The sequence below is a fragment of the Lepus europaeus genome, chromosome 10, assembly GCF_033115175.1.
Source record: "Lepus europaeus isolate LE1 chromosome 10, mLepTim1.pri, whole genome shotgun sequence".
NCBI classification, from domain to species: Eukaryota; Metazoa; Chordata; class Mammalia; order Lagomorpha; family Leporidae; genus Lepus; species Lepus europaeus.
In genome coordinates, this window is record NC_084836.1 from 18855620 (window position 1) to 18874819 (window position 19200).

The window sequence follows — 19200 nt, forward strand, 5'->3', positions numbered from 1 at the left end:
GCATCCCATATGGGTGCCGGTTCTAGTCCTGGTTGCTCCTATTCCAGTCCTGCTCTCTGCTATGGCCTGGGATAGCAGTGGAGGATGGCCCAAGTGCTTGGGCCCTGCACCTGCATGGGAGACAAGGAGGAAGCACCTGGCTCCTGGCTTCAGATAAGCGCAGCACGCCGGCCGTGGCAGCCATTTGGGGAATGAACCAATGGAAGGAAGACCTTTCTCTCTGTCTCTCTCTCACTGTCTGTAACTCTACCTGTCAAATAAATAAATAAATCTTTTTTTTAAAAAAAAAAAGAAATAATAGAGAGAGATCCCACATGCCCTCTACTCAAAGTTTAGTGTTGTAAATGAGTAAAGTTGATCTTATTTTTCTGCATGAGACATTAGGAAAACAAAGAGGTTTCAGATGGGTCCTATGCCCCACAGGATGAAGACAGACACAAAATGTCTCTTTGATGAAGTCCATCGTGCAAAGTGCCCAGAGAGAAGTGAGTGTCTTAAAGGAAGGGTCCCTGGGCAGTGTTTTAGGGAATGAGGTGAAATATTCCAGGAGAAATGGGCATTGGCAGGGCAGTTTGGGCAGAGACAGCAGCCTGGGCAAAGACTCAGGAGTAGGAAAGTAGCACAGTGTGTGCTGGAAGCTCTTCAAGAAATTTAGCATGGATGGGAGCAAAATATTTCAGGAAAGCAGTTCAGAGACATCTTGGGAATGACAAGGGAATGTTGTGTGATCCTGGCCTCCCACGTTCTATGCTGGGAAAATGAAAAACAGATGGGAAATATGCTCTCAAACATAGCTTGAACATGGCTCTGAGAGAGACAAAAGGGAATCTCATTCAGGTCATGGGGAGCCCCTAGAGCCCTCACTTCCAACCCTTGGGATATGACCCATCACATTCTGTGATTTCCACCTGAGGCCAAGGACAGGAAGTCTAGCTCACACCCTTCCAGCAGGGCAGAAAACCTCTCTTCTCCTACACCAGGGAAATAACTGGAATGACCATTGTAGCCTGCTGCATTGGCCTTGGCTGAGCCCAGCCATCCTTGGCTCCTGTGCGGTAGGGAGAGGGACCAGATGCCCTTCAGAGGCCCAGTGAAGGACACAGCCGGGAATCAGTGGTGCCACTGGCAAGCTCAGTAGATGGTTACCAAAGGGAGGGCTTACAGGGCAGACTGCTTGAGCTGTGTGCAAAGCGGAAAGCCTACCTGTGCTTTAAAGAAATCAACAACCACCAAAGGTAAGATGAAGCAAGTCTGCTAGGAGGCCCCTGAGCCCTGAAGGGGCTGAGAAACAGCAAACCTGAAGCAGTGTGCGGGCTCAGATGTCTACAGAAGACGCCTTGAGAGTGACGAGTGACCGGGTAAATAGGAAAATCACTTCTGCAAAGACAGCAACCATCCAGGAAGCACACAAGTCTGAATTCTACCTGCCTCCTGCTACAGCAACAATAATCAAAGCCAGGAGATAATGGCACATGGAGTGGAGCTTAGGGGCATAGCGAGGGGATCCTTAGATCCTTAAACATAGGTTCTTTCTTGCTCAGCAGGACGGTGCTCCTTAGAAAGACAAGGTCATTTATAGAAAAGACAGTAACATTTTCCTTAAATAAATGAGCATATTTCATGTAAATTATCAACCCTCTCTATTTGAGAATCTCCTTGACAAGATTTTAAGTGAAATGAGAATAACTTAATTCAGAATAAAGATTCTTTGCTCCTTACTGACTTCTGAACCATGCCACACTCCTGGCCAGTGCTAAGATAGTCTTTAGAATATTCGCTAGAAGAGATGGATTCCTATCTGAACTCAGATCTGAAAAGACAGCAACCGCAGGTACATCGCCCAAAACAGGGATGTGGCTTGCTATACTATAAGGATCTGGGAAGAGCCATTGGATCTGTGATCTGTTTGCTTCAGAACAACCTGATTTTGTAGTATTCCAGAGAGAGAGAGAGAAGATGAAAGTATCCTTTATAGGCAGGACTTAGACTTTGGTGGCCTGCGAGTCACTGATGGTCATAGTTTTAGGTGTGTATTAAAAAGTAAAAAAAGGAATTTTCTTAATGAGGTTTGCTGGGTTCACAAAACTCTCAAAAATCTCAGGGACTTAAAGCAACAGTATTTCTTGTTCATGCTTCCTGGAGGCAGAGGTAGCTGTGGCTTTGCACCGGGCTCCGTCTCTGCTGTGGTATCACTCCAGAACCCAGGCTCAGAACGCAGTCCCTCTGTGGAGCATGCCTGGGAAAGAGCAGGAACACTGGCCAACCCACAGTATGCATCCTCAACCTCATGTGTCAACACGGTGAATGCCATATTGACTGACATTTCATTGGCCGAGTCACGCCAAACAGCCCAGCCAAGGTCCAGTGAGGTGGAGATATAAAATCCCCCCAAAGGAAGCATGGTAAGTCATGTGACAATGGGAGAGGCGAATAATACTCTTATAGGGAGGGCATAGGTTGAAATAGAAGCAAGTAAAACAATCTACCATGGTAATGCAAACACATTATGGAAAATTTGGAAAACACAGTGAGAAAAGAAGAAAATAAAAATGACCTGTAACTCAGTGTTAACATTCTGATGTATTTCCTTTCAGTGTAAGTACATTGCTTGTTTTGACAAACTTAGGATTATGTAACATATACAAGTATAAGCTGCTTATTTATAGAAAATTATATATTGAATTCTTTCCCACATAAATAGTTTTAAGAAATATTTCAGTGCTTGCATAATTTTTGTATTAGTTCAGATAAACTTGGTTTTATAGCAATAACAGAAATTCTTCAACTTGGCTTTGTGAGTCCGCAGAACAAAGGTTTATTTCTTATTCAAGCTGCATGCCCAGTGCAGGATGCCACAGATGCTTTGTTCATCTTGGTCCCTCGGGAATGGAGCCAGATGCAGCAGCCACCATCTCAAATGTAGGCAAAGGACAATATGGGAAGCCATGCATGAGATCCAAAACTTCTGACCCCAAAGCTTGCACAGTTTATTAGCCTAAGCAAGTCACATGACGTGACATAGTTTATTCAAATAGCCATAATCTTTTCGCAGACCCCCTCTCCCCAAATCAAGAGGTTGAGTCTATTTATCGGCTCTTTAACTCTGGGCATGGCCGTGTGACTTAACTTGGGCTGATGAGACTTCTTGTGTGTTTGTATGTTGGAGCTTTTCTCTATTAACGCTTTCAAAATGCCTGGGGTTGACCTGGAGAATAAAAGACGACATGGCAAGAGAAGCTGAGCTGTCCCAGCTTCCCGGCTGTCCCAGACATGTGAGTGACACCATCCTCAACCAGCCAGCTCCTGCTGAGCCAGCCCAGACCAAAAGAAGCAGCCAGCCAATGCACAGATTTTGACAGTGCTTTAAGCCACTAAATTTTGTGGTGGTTTGTTCTGCAGGAAGAGCGGGCTTGTACACATGTTTATCTCTAATTTAATCTGGAAGGAAGCCTTCATGTCTACCTCAATATTAAATCTTGTAGATGTGCCATCATTTATTTAACCATTTTATTATTGTTAGAATCACACTATTACCAAATGTGTGACATCACATTTATTGCAACTATAAATAACACTATCATAAACATCCTTGTATATAAATTTTTATCCAAGTTTCTGGTTATTTCATAATAATAGAAACCTCCACTATAATAACAGACTGGTGGAAGAAGAATTATGGGTCAAAATATAATCCTCTTAGTACTTAGCAAATGATGTGCGGAAGATCTATACCGACTTACGTACCTAATTAAAGTGTGTAAGCGTGACCAGTTCACTGTACTTGCACTCATCATCGCTCAGTGTGAGCTTTTAAAAACATCTTTGCTAATCTAAGAAGGAAGGGTTTTTTCCACTACAATTTTAATTTCTATGCAAATTGAGGTTGAACTTTTTAATGGTTGTTAACACTCAAGAATTCTTACTATGTAAAGGATGACTGATTTTAAGTTTTTCTATATTAAATTGACTCCAACTTGAGTGCCCAACAGAACCAAGTTGGCAAGCCTCTTTTATCTCAGTTGCCTTTCTCTCCATTAGATGGAGTGGGAACCTGGGGCCCTGCAAAAGGCAGTGTGAGTCGAGGGGACTGTGCTGGGGCCTCTTCTCCCTCAGAGAGGCCCTCAGGGGAAACTTCATAAAGGGGAAACTCATCCACTTGGCTCCACAGCCTGGAGAGCAGTAAACATGTTTTATTGAGATCTACCTACCTCAGAGATACTGGAGTGAATACAGGTCTCCCTCCTGCTCCAAGTTTTACCCACCGGCTGCTTGCCCAGTATCAAGTCTGTCAGTACCACAGGAAGACAAGATGCAGATCTCTAGTTCCCTGTACTTGGCAGAGTTTTAATTTGAGAGAGCTTAAGTGTTCTGTGCAGAGGATGGGGAAGTAATGGGAGGTGGCTGGGCTAGCCGAGGGTTGTGGGTATTCCAAAATGATTTTCCTGGTGGAATTCAGAAGGCAAGTGCTTTAACTGTTAGAAATGTGATTTAGGGGCCGGCGCTGTGGCACAGTGGGTTAATCCTCCACCTGCTGTGCCGGCACCCAATATGGGGGCGAGGTGTAGTCCCGGCTGCTCCTCTTTCAATCCAGCTCTCTGCCATGGCCTGGGAAAGCAGCAGACAATAGTCCAAGTGCTTGGGCTCTTCCATCCATGTGGGAGACCTGGAAGAAGCTCCTGGCTCCTGGCTTCGGATCAGCACAGGTCCGGCTGTTGTGGCTATTTGGGGAGTGAACCAGAGGAAGGAGGACCTTTCTCTGTCTCTCCCTCTCACTATCTGTAACTCTACCTCTCAAATAAATAAATAAACTCTTTTTAAAAAATGTGATTTAATATCAGTAGTTTAAGAAATCAGATGTAGAAGTGTTGGACCACAAGCCATTGTATTTCTTTTATGCTCAAGGGGGAAAAAACACATTTTTATTGAGATAGAAATCAAAGTTAGACTATGGATACTTCTATTACCAGGGCTCTCTGTGTTTTGCCTTCTGCTTTTTCATACTCTGTTCTCTGCAGAAGCTTCACATCCACTTCAGAAGGTCTAGCTTCTGTCAGTCAATGAACCAACAAGTGATGTCATCACACGGGTTTGTGGGCGGATCCAAAATCCCACTCATAGGCATTGTCTTTGAAGAGCAGGAAAAGGAGCTGAGGGAGAAAGCAAAGCCCCTAAGAAGCCCTCTGACTACACACAGTCCTTTCGGCCCCCATCTGACAGTACAGGGGCCAGGTCACCTGCATCTAAGATGACTGAAAAACTGATAAGGAATCTCACAAAGGCTGCGACTGTCAAGCACATGAAAATGCAACATTTGCCAGTGCAATCTGTGTGCATTATGTCTTCTTTTTTAAGATTTATTTATTATTTGAAAGGCAGAGTTACAGAGAACAAGAGAGATCGAGAAGGAAACACAGAGAGTGATCTTCCATCTGCTGGTTCACACCCCAAGTGGCTGCAATGGCCAGGGCTGGACCAGGTCAAAACCAGGAGCAAGGAACTCCATTCAAGTCTCCCACATGGGTGCAGGGGCCCAAGCACTTGAGCCATCTTCTGCTGCTTTCCCAGGTGCATTAGCAGGGAGCTGGATTGGAAGTGGAGCAGCCAGGACTTGAACCAGTGCACATAGGGGATTCAGGTACTGCAGACAGTGGCTTAACCCACTGCGCCACAGCACTGGCCCTACAGTATGTCTTCTATAAAGAGGTGGAAGGAAGAAAATGGAAACATCCCAGTGCAGGCAGCCTCCCCTCCCTTTGGGCAGAGACAGTGGATATAAAAGTGGGCAGAGAAATGGGGTCCCTGACAGGCTCAGTGGTTGTATGTTGAACTTGTCACTGCAGGAAAGGGTTTTTAGACTTGGTTTACTCTTGCAGTTCTACTTGAGGCCCTTTGGATGTAGTTACTCCGCCACAAAATCCCATAGCTCCTTAAAACTCAACTTCAACCCTGAAAAAACAATCCTCTTTAGAAAGAACAGAAGAGCCCAGAAGCCTCTGGGTTCAACAGAGCGATGTCCCAACTGACAACCTGCTCTCCAGCCTGAGGGATGATCAAACTTCACAGATGGGGAGAGAGAATTCCACCGTCCAGAATGTCTGCTCCTGAGAGTTCACTCTGATTGTCCTCATCCCCATTAACAAAAACAGATGTGTGCTCATGAGTAGAGTAAACATTCAAGGCCAATATATGTTCCTCTTGGCCAGTCTAGTTTGGCACTTCAATATGAACAAATAGTTTATGAAGTAGAGTGGAACTTTTCTATAACATTGGTGTCGAGTGACAAGACTCACATCTGTGTATTAGGTTAACTGTTTTATTAAATATCTACAGAATGGACTTTTTCTGTGTCCCAGGGAATGAACTGTGTTATGGTAAATCTACTAATGTGGAATAAATAGTTTTTCTTTTTTAAATTTTATTTAAGTTTTTTGAGTTCCATGTATTTCATATATACAGATTTAGGAACTAAATGGTTTTTCTCTATTAGAGAAACAAGAGACTAGAATGTTCTACAGCACCCTGGGTCTGTTTGTTATTTTGCTTTGCTTGTTTTAATCTGTATTTATTTGTTTCAAAGTCAGAGAAAGAGGAGAGATCTTTCATCTTCTGATTCACTTCCCAGATGGCTGCAATGGCCAGGGCTGGTCTGGGCTGAAGTTAGAGCCAGGAGCTTCTTCCAGGTCTCCCACATGGGTGGTAAGGGCCCAAGCACTTGTGCCATCTTCTGCTGCTTTTCCCAGGCCATTAGCAGGAAGCTAGATCAGAAGTGGAGCAGCCAGAACACAAAATGGCACCCATATGGGATGCTGGCATTGCATCTGTTACAGCCAAAATGAACCCCAATGATGTAGTGCTCAGAACCAAGGACTCTGGACGTAGACTGCCTGGGTTCAATTAGCTCACAGCCATAGGTAATTTGCTTCACCTCTTTGCCTCAAATGTAAAATGAGGATTCTAAAGACAATAGCTACTTTCCAGAATTGTTAGGAATGAGCAAAACACGCAAAGCTTAAAAAATTTAAAGCCTGGCACATAGGAAATTAGCATCAAATGTGAGCTATTGTTAAAGTCAAATATATAAGGAATAAAAGTGTGTTCAACAAGAGCAAGATTGAAGGTTATTGTTCTGTCAGATCAGATGTAGGCTTTGTTAGTGCTGTAGCCCTAGCAGTAGTGCTAATAATCATGTCTTTAAAAATTTGAGGGCACCCTTTGCAGGCAACTTTTCCTCAACTCAAGGTGCTATATATTATTACCTGCATTTCACAGAGCAAGTTAAAACTCAGAGAGGGTAAGTAGCTTGCCAAAGATCACATAGCTAGCAAGGAGCTGGGTCATAGTGCAACCCGATCTTTCACCTTCAAATTTCCCACATTTCCCACAAATTGCCCTCGCTCCTAAATGCCAGTTGTTACACTGCTATGGTCTCACGCTCTACACATAGGAGGGGACTTCAAGAGGTTCATGGAGAAAGGATTGAAAAATGGTGTATTTTGATTCAAAAAAATTGTTGAAATCCATTTTTTTCACAATATACATTTTTCACAATCTTTTTTGAAAATACCTCATCTGCATGGATTTCAAAAATTTTTGCATCAAAATGAACTTATCTTTTAATGTCATTTTCCACAGACTTCTTGAATACTCTTGCATGTTTTTGCAAACAGCTAGTTTTTTTTTTTTTAGTAAACAATCATAGAAAATACCTGTATTCTCCATGTAAGAAATGTTGTTTTGTCATCCCTGACACAGCTCAGATACAAACAGATCCATTATTTGATTCTGTAAAATATCAGGCCTGGAATAGATTTGGAAAAGGGACATCCAATCAGGGCTCAGCTCAGGAACAGGGGTAGCAGAAAAACCTTGGTCCGCCTCGGTTGCAATCTGGACAATGGGGCCAGGTTTTGAGTGATACTCAAGCTCCCCCTGAAAAGAGCCCAGGGAAGAGTTGAGCATCTGGGGCCGGGCGAGGCTTCACGTCGGCGCATGTGTTTTAAATTGGCAATTCTTTTAACAGAAGCAGTTTGGAACCAGGACTAGCAAGCTGCTGCTAACTGGAGTGTTGCAGCCATTTTCCACGTTCCCCAGGGGCAGGGCTAGTGGCTCTCAGTGCATCTGGTTGGGGTAGGGGAGGGTGGCGTGGAAGTGAGATTCGAGAAAGAGCTCTCTCACGCTAACACAAGTTGTGAAAGGCAGACACACGTGTGCTCATGGGATGTTGTTACCTTTGGGAATTTGAAGAATCCAAATTTCACAGGCAGAAGATATGGACCAAGCATCTTCCAGTAGGAAACAGAAGAGAGAACCGAATGGAATGGGTGTCAGAGTTCCCAGCAGTGGTGTCTTCAGCCACAACAGAGCTGAGTTCAAATCCTAGCTTAACAAGCTCCATGATTTGGGCCAATTGCCTAACTGCTCTGATCCTCAGTTTCTTCCTCTGTAAGAAGGAAATCCCAGCATGTCTACCTCTGAGAGCAACTGTGAGTTTGAGATATAGCTAATAATATGGAAAGTGGCCGATAAATATTCATCTTTTTCTTATAAATTGTTTGCTATTCTGTGACTCCATGATTCAGCACTTCCTGGAATTCTAAGGCACTAGAAACTTTCCAAGAGTTTAAATTACTTCATTGTTAGCTTCCAAGCTCTTCCCAGCATTACTGTGAGAGGCGAGTGGTAGGGATGGATCAGAAATCGGACAAATTGAACTTTGCTTACTGGTCCAATGGTACCCATTCATGTTCCACTTCTCCACTGCTCTCTTTGGAACAAGAAAGATTGTCAAACCTAAGAGGCTCCACGTGGCAGGCAGAATCAGAGTGGGATGTGACGGCTGCTTGTTCACCTGCCTGCCTGCCGAGATGAACTCTCCCAAGGGTTTGGGACTGGGGTCCAGCATAGGGTGAGGGGAGGTACTGCTGGCCTGCAGCTCAGGCACTGGTGGGGCTGGGACCCCACTGCCTGACTTGGGGACCCTAATCCCCTGTTATGCTCAATGGAAAAATGAAATGGGGTGAATGCTTAGGACCCTCCACATTGAGTTTCCCTGAGCTGGCAACCTAGACAATTTCTATGGGCAGAAACAAGTTTCTGTGATCACTGTTGGATTCTGTGGGTCATATTCCTGAATTATCCTTACAGTGTCTCTCAAGGAAAAAGTTTAAAAGTCTATATAAATTCTTCTAAGTGTGTGTGGGGAGGATTTAGAGGGAGGGGCTCTGGGTAGGGGCTGTACGGGTAGGGTAGAGAGGTATAGCAAGGGAGGATATAGGGGAGGAAAAAAGCTCACCTGGGTTTTTGCTGCTAACCAGGATACTTAGCTGTGTTAAACAGCTTGTGTTTAACTTAAGTTAGAAGGCCTGCCTGCTTCCTTCTACTACACAGAGAAATGACAAAAGAAGTGAAAAAGTTGTGTGTATCCATTTTGCCCACAAACCTCATATAGCCTACACATCATTGAAAAATAAACAAAATCTAGAGAAAAATGTTTAATTAAAAAGAACTTAGAGGGGCCGGTGCTGTGATGTGGTGGGTGAAGCTGCCTACAGGGCCGGCATTCCGTGCGGGTGCCAGTTTGAATCAGCTGCTCCACTTCTAATCCAGCTCCTTGCTACTGTGCTTGGGAAGGCATTGGAGGATGGCCCAAGTGTTTGGGTCTCTTCTACCCACGTGGGGATCCAGAGGAGGTGCCTGGTTCCTGATTTCACTCTGGCCCAATCCTGGTTGTTGCAGCCATTTAGAGAGTGAACCAGCTGATGGAAGATCTCTCTCTCTCTCTCTCTCTGTAATCCTGCCTTTCAAATAAATAAATAAATCTAAAAAAAAAACCTTAGAAGGGGACTTTGAAAAGTTCATGGAAATGCATATTGTGAAAAATTGTGCATGTATTTTAATTTTTTTGCAATAAAATAAATTTATCTTCTTTTTTAATTTTAAAAAGCAATTTCATCATTCAAGAGGAAGAGAGAGAAATAGAGAGTAAGCTCCCATGTGCTGGTTCACTCTCCAAATGGTTGGGGCTGGACTAAGGCTGGAACTAGGATCTGGGAACTCAATCCAGGTCTCCCACATGGGTGATGGGACCCCAGCTGCTTGAGCCGTTACCACTGCCTACCAGGGTCTGCATTATCAGGAAGTTGGAATCAGGAGCCAGAGCCAGGAATCAAGCCAGGCACTTTGATATAAGACAAAGGCATCTTAACCCCTAGGTCAAACACCAGCCCCTAAATTTACCTTTTAATTTCATTTCTCCACAGCCTTTTGGAAGTCTTCTAATATATCCCACAAAATGTGCTCTTTTCCTTTCCTATATATTCTTTTTCTTTGGAAAGAGAGAACTGATGAAGAAAAATTAATTTCCCTTTTAAAGATATTTATTCATTTATTTGAAAGGCAGAGTTAGAGAGAGAGAGGGAGAGAAAGAGAGATCTTCCATCTCTCTAAATGGCCACATCGGCCTGGGCTGGGCCAGGCTGAAGCCAGGAGCCAAGAGCTTCTTCCAGCTCTCCCACATGGGTGCAGGTATCCAAGGACTTCTACTGCTTTCCCAAGCCATTAGCAGGGAGCTGGGCTGCAGGTGGAGCAGCTGGGACTTGAACCAGCACCCAAACCAGTGTCTTAGGTGGCAGCGTAACCCGTTACACCATAATGCTGGCCCCAGGAATTCCCTTTCCACTCAAAGTTTCTAGTTTCACTCCTATAAGAATTCCCACTGTTGATGTAGGAGTCCCAAAATGAACACAAAACATCCCCAAGCAGTTGAAAAGTGTCGTTTCATGTAATTTTCTGTCTCTAAAAGTCACAGACAAAAGTATAACCTTCCCTATCCTGAATCTTTCCCAATTTTTTTCTCCAAAGGAGAGAGAGGTGGGAAGAAAGACTAAAAAGGAGAGGGGGTTGTTCTCAGTAGCTTTCCACTCGGCTGGAAAAGGAATTGCTGAAGTCCCTCTGATTGCTCCAACTTTGTCCTGCCTTTTCTTGCCCAGTGCAGAAGGGGTGGCCTTTACTGCAGTCCCCTAGTGCCCCCTATTGTCAATTCAGTAAACTAACCAGGTAGCATGAACTGCTAAACTCAAACCACTTTTTCAACAAATCTTAAAGATTCAGAATTGTAATTCTTTTACTTTGCTGTGAGGCATTTCACAGTCAACTTACATTATTATTTCACAGACTCATAGAATGTTAGAAAGGATCCTAAGAAAATATGGAACCAATTGTTATTTGATTTCCCCCTATTTACTAGAAAGGCAGAGTGAGAGAGAGAAAAGAAAAATATCTTCCATTACATTCACTCTCTCACTTCCCATGCCCTCAACACCTACAGCTCTGGCAGGCTGAAGCCAGGAGCCAAGAACTCCAGCTAGGTCTACCATATGAGTAGCAGGGGCCCAGGCACTTAACCCATCATCTGCTGCCTCCCAGCAGAAACTGGATTAGAAATGGAGCGGCTGGGACTCAAACTGGCACTCCAATATGGGATGCTGGTGCCTTATACCCTGGCTTAACCCACTGCCCCACAACACTTGCCCCTGATGTTTTGTTTTTAACCAAGTGGAGGATTGATTACAAGAAATACTAACCATTGTCATGAGAAACTAAGAGGGCTAGGGTAGGCTAGATTAAATAAGCATTAAGTAAAGATTAAATAAGGAGCTTCTCTCCTATTGGACTTCCCAGAGAATTTAATAGGGTCTGTGTATGGTCCAAGGGGAAATGAAATTTCCCAGTCTCACTTGACACCAGAACCACTTTTTATATGAGTTTCCTATAGAGCCAGTAGTCCAGGAAACACATCTGGGAAGTGCTCAGAGCATTTAAGTCAATCATTCCACTAATTTGTAAACTGAGTCCCAGCGACTAGGTGGCAGTAGAGCCAATGCAAGCACTCCTGGCAAGAGGCTCCCAGGTGGCTTCTTCTCCCTCCACTCAGAGTTGGCATTTAAGATTTCTGCATCCATAAACCATGTTTATGTGTGGGTTGGGGGATGGCATTACCTTCAGCCAAGGATATTGAGAAAGTTAAGTAGATTTTTTTCAAGATATTCCAACCCTTTAACGAAGAGAATTTGTTTCCAGAATTTTCAATTCATTCTCTCTCTGTCTCTGACAAATAGCTTCATGTTATTATAAGGGATAATGTGATGACCATGAAACCTCTGTCCAGTAAATGCTTGTTAAGCCTCTACCATGCACACACACAAAGGAGGACAAGAGAAAGCATCACATCGGATGAGAGCAAAGGTTTGGGGGGTCAGGTGCTGATTCTGTAACAATCTGGCTGTGTATATTTGGACTTAGGCTTCCCATCTCTATAATGAGGATGATATTGCTACCTACATGGATTGTGTTGAGGATTTCATGAGATATCACACATAACATGGTTAGTACAGTGCCAGCCCACAGAAGGGCTCAACAAATACAAGGGTTCTTCAATAAGCTCATGAAATGCTTATTGTGACAACACTATATACACATTCCAAACTTCTTTTGTACCAAAAAAAAAACATTTTTAATTCTACTTTCCACAAACTTTTGGAAGTTACCATTGTGCCTGCCACTGCTATTTTTAATGTTGTCGTTATGATTCCAGAGGCATATCCCCTGCCTTCAAGGACTTAATAGCCCCACTGGAGAAAGGAGACAAACACTCTTGGAAACTGTAAAAAATGATATCAGAGAATGGATCAGAGACAGCGACTAGGTTTCATGTCACTTGCCAACAACATTCAGTCTTTAGCGGCTGCATCAAGTGCCACTTAAACTCTTTTGTTCAGAAGAATTATGAGGTTTTCACCAACTTCAGAGAGAAGGCATACCAGTATCAATGAATGATGTTTGTGGGGAGTGTGGATTTGTGGTTAAGTGATATGTACTTGCCATTCTTAGAATAAATAATGAAATACCAAGAGTGGCAGCTTAAACAAAAGTAATTTCTGGAGGAGGTAGGGTAGCTGGACCTGGAGGATGGGTTGAATGTGAATGGGAAAAAGATGAAGCAAGGGAGGGAGAGGTATCTGGCACCAGGAATTTAGGGAGCGCATGTGCTAACAATAAAACCAGCATGGTCTATTTGGGTGGTAGTAAGTAAAGCAGCCTGTCTAAAGAAGGATTTGGTGCTAAAGATTAGCTCTATAAATCTGGTAACCAGAGATGCTGAGTTGGTCACCCAACATCAAATAACTGTTCCCATAAATTCCCTGACATGCACTGAGCCATGTGCCTGGATTGGAGGCTCAGAAAATGTGGACAGTTCAGTCTCCAGGACCACCTTCCCCACTGTGGAACAATCCAAAGACTCCTTCTTATAGCTCTTGCTCAGAAAGATGATTCTTTGGTGGTAAGTCCATGGCTACTGCTCAGTGCCCATCACCCTTTGTGCACTTCAGAAGGTCCTTACAAGTGTTTCTCATCATGCACAGATAGCGTTGCAGACCCAAGCATCTGAACCTCCCAATAAATGCTTGCATACACACACACACACAAAGATTTTGCTAAAAAAAAAAAATGAATGAACCCACCAGAAACTGTAGTGTTCATGCATATGATGTGCCTCTTTTATATTCAATTCTACACTAACTCTGGGAGGAATAGCAATGTGGTACTTACTAAAACCATAAATAAGGATGGGAAGTTCTAGAAAGTTCCTGTTTGCAAAACTCTGTCTCGGCATGATGAGATTGTATTCATCTGCTCTTTTTTTATTGCATGTCTCTCAGGCAGCAGGCACTTCAGTATTGGTTAGGACTTGTGTGGTTACAAGTGACAGATTTAACTCAAACACATATAAGCAAAAGGGCTATCACAAGGACCAACATGATAACCATGAAAACCAAAGACAGGATTGTGCCTGGAGCTCAGGAACAAGTGGAACCAGGACCTCAAGCACCATCAGGGTACTCTGATTCTTGCCTCTGTGGATCCACTCACTTTCTTCATTAGCTTCATCCTTTGCTGTAGCTGGAGATCAGCTTTCTCCACGTGGAAAAATTTACTCGTGCATCTACATAGCTTTAGTCACTAGAAAGAGAACAAATATTCTCTCCAGTTCCAAGTCTGAAAGTCCCAGGGAAGGACTCATCGAAGGAGCTGGAGTGAGGTCAAGTGCAGAGAGTCATAAAGCAATATGGCCAATTTCTGTAGGAGCCACAAAGATAGTGCTTGGGGAGGAGAATCTTCTGGAAAAAGAGGTGGGAAGAGGGAGCAGGTGTGACTCAGATGCCTGCTACATCTTTCCATATTGATTTTTTTCATGTCAATTCAACTTAGCTGTCAGCCAACAGTTCCACTCATTTAATAAGCACCTCCTCACTTACTGTCTGCTATGTACCAGGCACTGTGCTAGACTTTAGAGGTGCAAAGATGAACAAGATGTCTTTTTAAAAGAATTTTTTTTAAATTTATTTGACAGGTAGAGTTATACAGAGAGAGAGAGAGAGAGAGAGAGAGAGAGAGAGAGAGAAAGGTCTTCCTTATGTGGTTCACTCCCCCAAATGGCCGCTATGGCTGGCGCTGTGCCGATCCGAAGCCAGGAGCCAAGTGCTTCTTCCTGGTCTCCCATGCGAGTGCAGGGGCTCAAGCACTTGGGCCATCCTCCACTGCCTTCCCAGGCCACAGCAGAGAGCTGGACTGGAAGAGGAGCAACCGGGACTAGAACCGGGTGCCCATATGGGATGCCGGTGCTGCAGGCAGAGGATTAACCAAGTGAGCAACGGCGTCGGCCCCAAATTTTTTATTTTTTGACAAAGTGCCTTTTAAAATCATGTGCCTCTTAGAGTGCTAAGCGTTCAGAGATACAAAGAAATATAATAAATACTTGGTTTAGGAATTTTTGGAATTTATCGTACAACTATACATTTGGGGAATGATCAAATGCAAGTTGTGTGCTGTGGGTAATGAAGGTAGGAGATGTTCTAGGTAAGTGAGGTCAGTGAAGCTGGGAACACTCAGAAGAAGCCTTTTGGAGTGGGCGACCCTTCTGCAGGGTCTTGAAAGGGTGAGGAGGTTTTGTTTATGACTGCATGTGTTTAAAGTGCAGTATTTTCACAACATCACACCAAGAGAGGCCCTCTACAGCTGGAGGCGTTCTGGAATGCAGCCGTCAGCCAGTGGCCCTGTTCCTTTCTCAGAGACAGGGCTACCACCCACAGCTCTTCTGATAGCCTTGTTTTTAATTGCCATGGCCTGTTGGATCAAAGCCTCAGAGTTTGATGCAAGTTCAAAATAATTTCCTTCAAGGATTAACTCATCTTTCTGGGCTTGGGGAGCTGCACAAGCAACATCTGGTAGAGCCTGCAGAGAGATTTTTCACCCAAGGAGTTTCAAATTTCAACATGTGAGCCATCCTGCTGAATAACATCATCTACCAGCAACGGCACTCAGAGCCCTTATCTTGTAACAAGAGCTCTGTGGAACACCCCCACGGTCATGTTTTGCACTTGATTATAATAAATGGTGCAAACTGTAACAGGTTCCTTATCACTATGTTCCTTGCCAAAGAGACTAAATTCCAACCCACAGAGTTGAAATCCCCTTGTGGGTTTCCTCATGGGCTGTTCCACAGCCCATCCTTGCATGCTAATGGCACCCTCCCCAGGCGTGGTCCAGCCTATAGGCCCACATCTTAGTGTAGCCTCAGGGAATCTCTTGGTCACTGCCTATTGTCAGATCCCATCCATCACCTCCCTGCCGGTCCAAGCCTCCTAGAAAATCCTTGGAACGATTTCCTTGCCTCTTGATAAGTCCTGGTTTATTCCTCACGCTATCTTTTTTGCATTTTCACCTCTGCCCTCTGCATTCAGTGGTCCCACAACTCCTAGATCTTCTCAATGTCAAGATTTTACCATGTTCGTAAAGGTAAAACACTAACAGCTGATAGTTGAGGGGAATATATTGGGGATTCATAGCAGCACTATTATCATCACCTGTGACTTATCAGTGAGGAAAATGAGGTTCAGAGTTTAAGTGAACTGCCCAAGTACCAGATATAAACTCACATCTGTTTGTCTTCCATGTCTATGCTCATTTAAAGGGATAAGCGTAACAGGGGCCGGTGCTGTGGTGTAGTTGGTAAAGCTGCCTGCAGCACTGGCATCCCATATGGGCACCGGTTTGAGATCCAGCTGCTCCATTTCTGATCCAGCTCCCTACTAATGCACCTGGGAAAGCAGCAGAAGATCCCCCAAGTCCTTGGGCCCCTGCACCCACATGGGAGACCTGGATGAAGTTCCAGGCTCCTGGCTTCAGACTGGCCCAGCTCCCGCTCTTACAGCCATTTGGGGATTGAACCAGCAAATGGAAGATGTCTCTCTCTCTCTCTCTCTCTCTGCCTCTACCTCTTCTTCTCTTTCAAATAAATAATAAATCTTTAAAAAAAGGAGGGTAAGTAGATAGACTCAGCTTTATGGCACAACAGGTTAAGTCACTGCCTATGATGCCAGCATCCCATATTGGTGCCAGTTCAAATCCTGACTGTTCCACTTACAATCTAGCTCCCTGCTAATGTGCCTGGGAAAGCAGTGAAAGATGGCCCAAATCCTTGGGTCCTGGTACACACATGGGAGACCCAGACAGAGTTCCAGACTCCTGACTTTGGCCTGGCCTAGTCCTGGCTGTTGTGGTCACTTGAAATGTGAACCAGCAGATGTAAGCTTGCTCTCTCTCCCTCCCTCCCTCCCTCTCTCTCTCTCTCTCTCCCTTAAAAAAAAAAAAGTATAGGGATCCAAGCAAGTGCTAAGAGGAGGAGGGAAAAGAAGCAACAAATGAGGAAAACCCAGAGTGTTGACTCAGATTCAAAGAGGAGAATTATGAGACATGGCCAGCTGCGTTCAAGAATATTGAAGCTATTGGCACGAAGAAGGCCATAGACAAGTGTTTCCGAGAAAAATTTCGGTAAATGATCTGGAAGAGCTTGTTAGGAAGTGGGAGAAAAATACAGAGAGCAATCAAAAGGAAAGAGCACTGGGCAGATGGTGGAATAAAGTGGGAGGGCTGTTCTGTTTCTAATAAACTGGAAACTCCGGGTGGGGCCCAGGAACAGTGTCTCAACAAGCCCTCCAGTGGATTCCAACGTACCCGGCAGTGTGTGCACCTGGCTTTGATGCACATCGAGGTCAGGTGGTTTTACAAGGCTCTCCAGGTGACTCTCCTGAATAGCCAAGGTTGAAAACCACTGCTATGGAGGGAGAACGCAGGTGATGGTGTGTCCTCAAAGAGAGCTGGAAGGAATAGCAGCGATTGCAATGCAGAGCCCCAAAAGTGGCAGACTCCGTATAAAGGCCAAGCTTTGCAAGCTTAATGGCATAGGAATCACCCAACAAGCTCTAAGGTCCTTTTGTGACCGGTCTGTGGAGCAGCTTCCATCATTACCCCCACTGTGCAGAGGGGGACAGTGGGACTCCAAGAAGTACCTGATTCACTAGAGGCGTCACAGCAAGGAAGTGGTGGAGCTGCAACTTGACAATCAGGTCTTCTTTGACTACAAAGTAGTCATTCTTTTTAATTGTGGTAAAATATAGGTAACATAAAATGCACCACTTTAGCCACTTTTAATTGCATGATTCAGTGGCATTCACAATGTTGTGCAATCATCACCACCATCTGTCTCCAGAACTTTTCCACATCCCAAACATAAATTCTTACCCATTAAACAGCAACTTCCCATCTCCTCCTCCCCCAGTCCTTGGCCACCTCTATTCTGCATTTTGTCTCTATGAATCAAAGCACTCATTCTCTTTTTAAATTTATTTATTTATTCAAGAGGCATAGAGGGGGAGAGAGATATATATATATATCCTATCCATTGGTTCACTCCCCAGATGCCTGCAAGAGTAGGGGGGCTGAAGCCTGGAGCCAAGAACTCAAACCATGTCTCCCATATGAGTGCCAGTTCCTTGAGCTATGCTGCCTCCAAGGGTCCACCTTAGCAGGAAGCTGGAATCAGGAGCCAGAGCCGAGTCTAACCCTTGCACTCTGATGTAGGATGTGAGCTGCTACAAGCCTAACCAATGCCTTAATTGCTAGTCCCAAATGCCTGCTCTAAAAGTATTCATTCTTTTTTTTTTTTTTTGACAGGCAGAGTGGATAGTGAGAGAGAGAGACAGAGAGAAAGGTCTTCCTTTGCCGTTGGTTCACCTTCCAATGGCCACTGTGGCCAGCGCATCGTGCTGATCTGAAGCCAGGAGCCAGGTGCTTCTCCTGGTCTCCCATGCGGGTGCAGGGCCCAAGGACTTGGGCCATCCTCCACTGCCTTCCTGGGCCATAGCAGAGAGCTGGCCTGGAAGAGGAGCAACCAGGATAGAATCCGGCGCCCCAACCGGGACTGGAACCCGGTGTGCCAGCGCCGCAAGGCGGAGGATTAGCCTGTTAAGCCACCGCGCCGGCCAAAAATTTTCATTCTTAATCAGTATATTTCAGGATGGGTTCAAAGAAGAAATGGAGGTGCTGAATTTGATCCAAACTGTTTTTGTGAATTGATATATATTCATCTAGGTGAGACCACCTCCTGCAACCTATGTTGCCAAAATACAGGACAACATGCAATTCCCCTAAACTGCACCTGCCAGTCCCTCCAAGAGGTGTGGCTTTTCCCATGGTACTTTCATTTAGCAAACTCTCTGTCCCCTGAGCCTCCCACCAGGCATGATCATTGCTGGGGATTTGAATCAAGTGCTTCAATTAGTGTGGTCTCCATAGATCAGGGCTTCAAGTACAGAGTTTACTTCTGATCACTTAGGCATTTTGTTATAATGTGGATATGGATTTAATGAGGCTGGTTCCAGGTCCTGAGATTCTGCATTTCTTTTTCTTTTCTTAAAAAATATTTATGGGTTGGTACTGTGGATTAGCCAGTAAAGCCACCACCTGCAGTGTTGGCATCCCATATGGGCACAGGTTCAAGTTCCAACTGCTCCACTTCGGATCCAGCTCTCTGCTGTGGCCTAGGAAAGCAGTAGAAGATGGCCCAAGTCCTTAGGTCCCTGCACCTTGTAGGAGACCTGGAAGAAGTTCCAGGCTCCTGGCTTCAGATTGGCGTGGCTCTGGCCAATGAGGCCATTTGGGGAGTGAACCAACAGATAGAAGATCTCTCTCTCTCTCTCTCTCTCTCTCTCTCTCTCTCTCTTCCTGTGCTTCTCTGTAACTCTGCCTTTCAAATAAAATATGAATATTTTAATAAAAGATTTATTTACTTGAAAGGCAGAG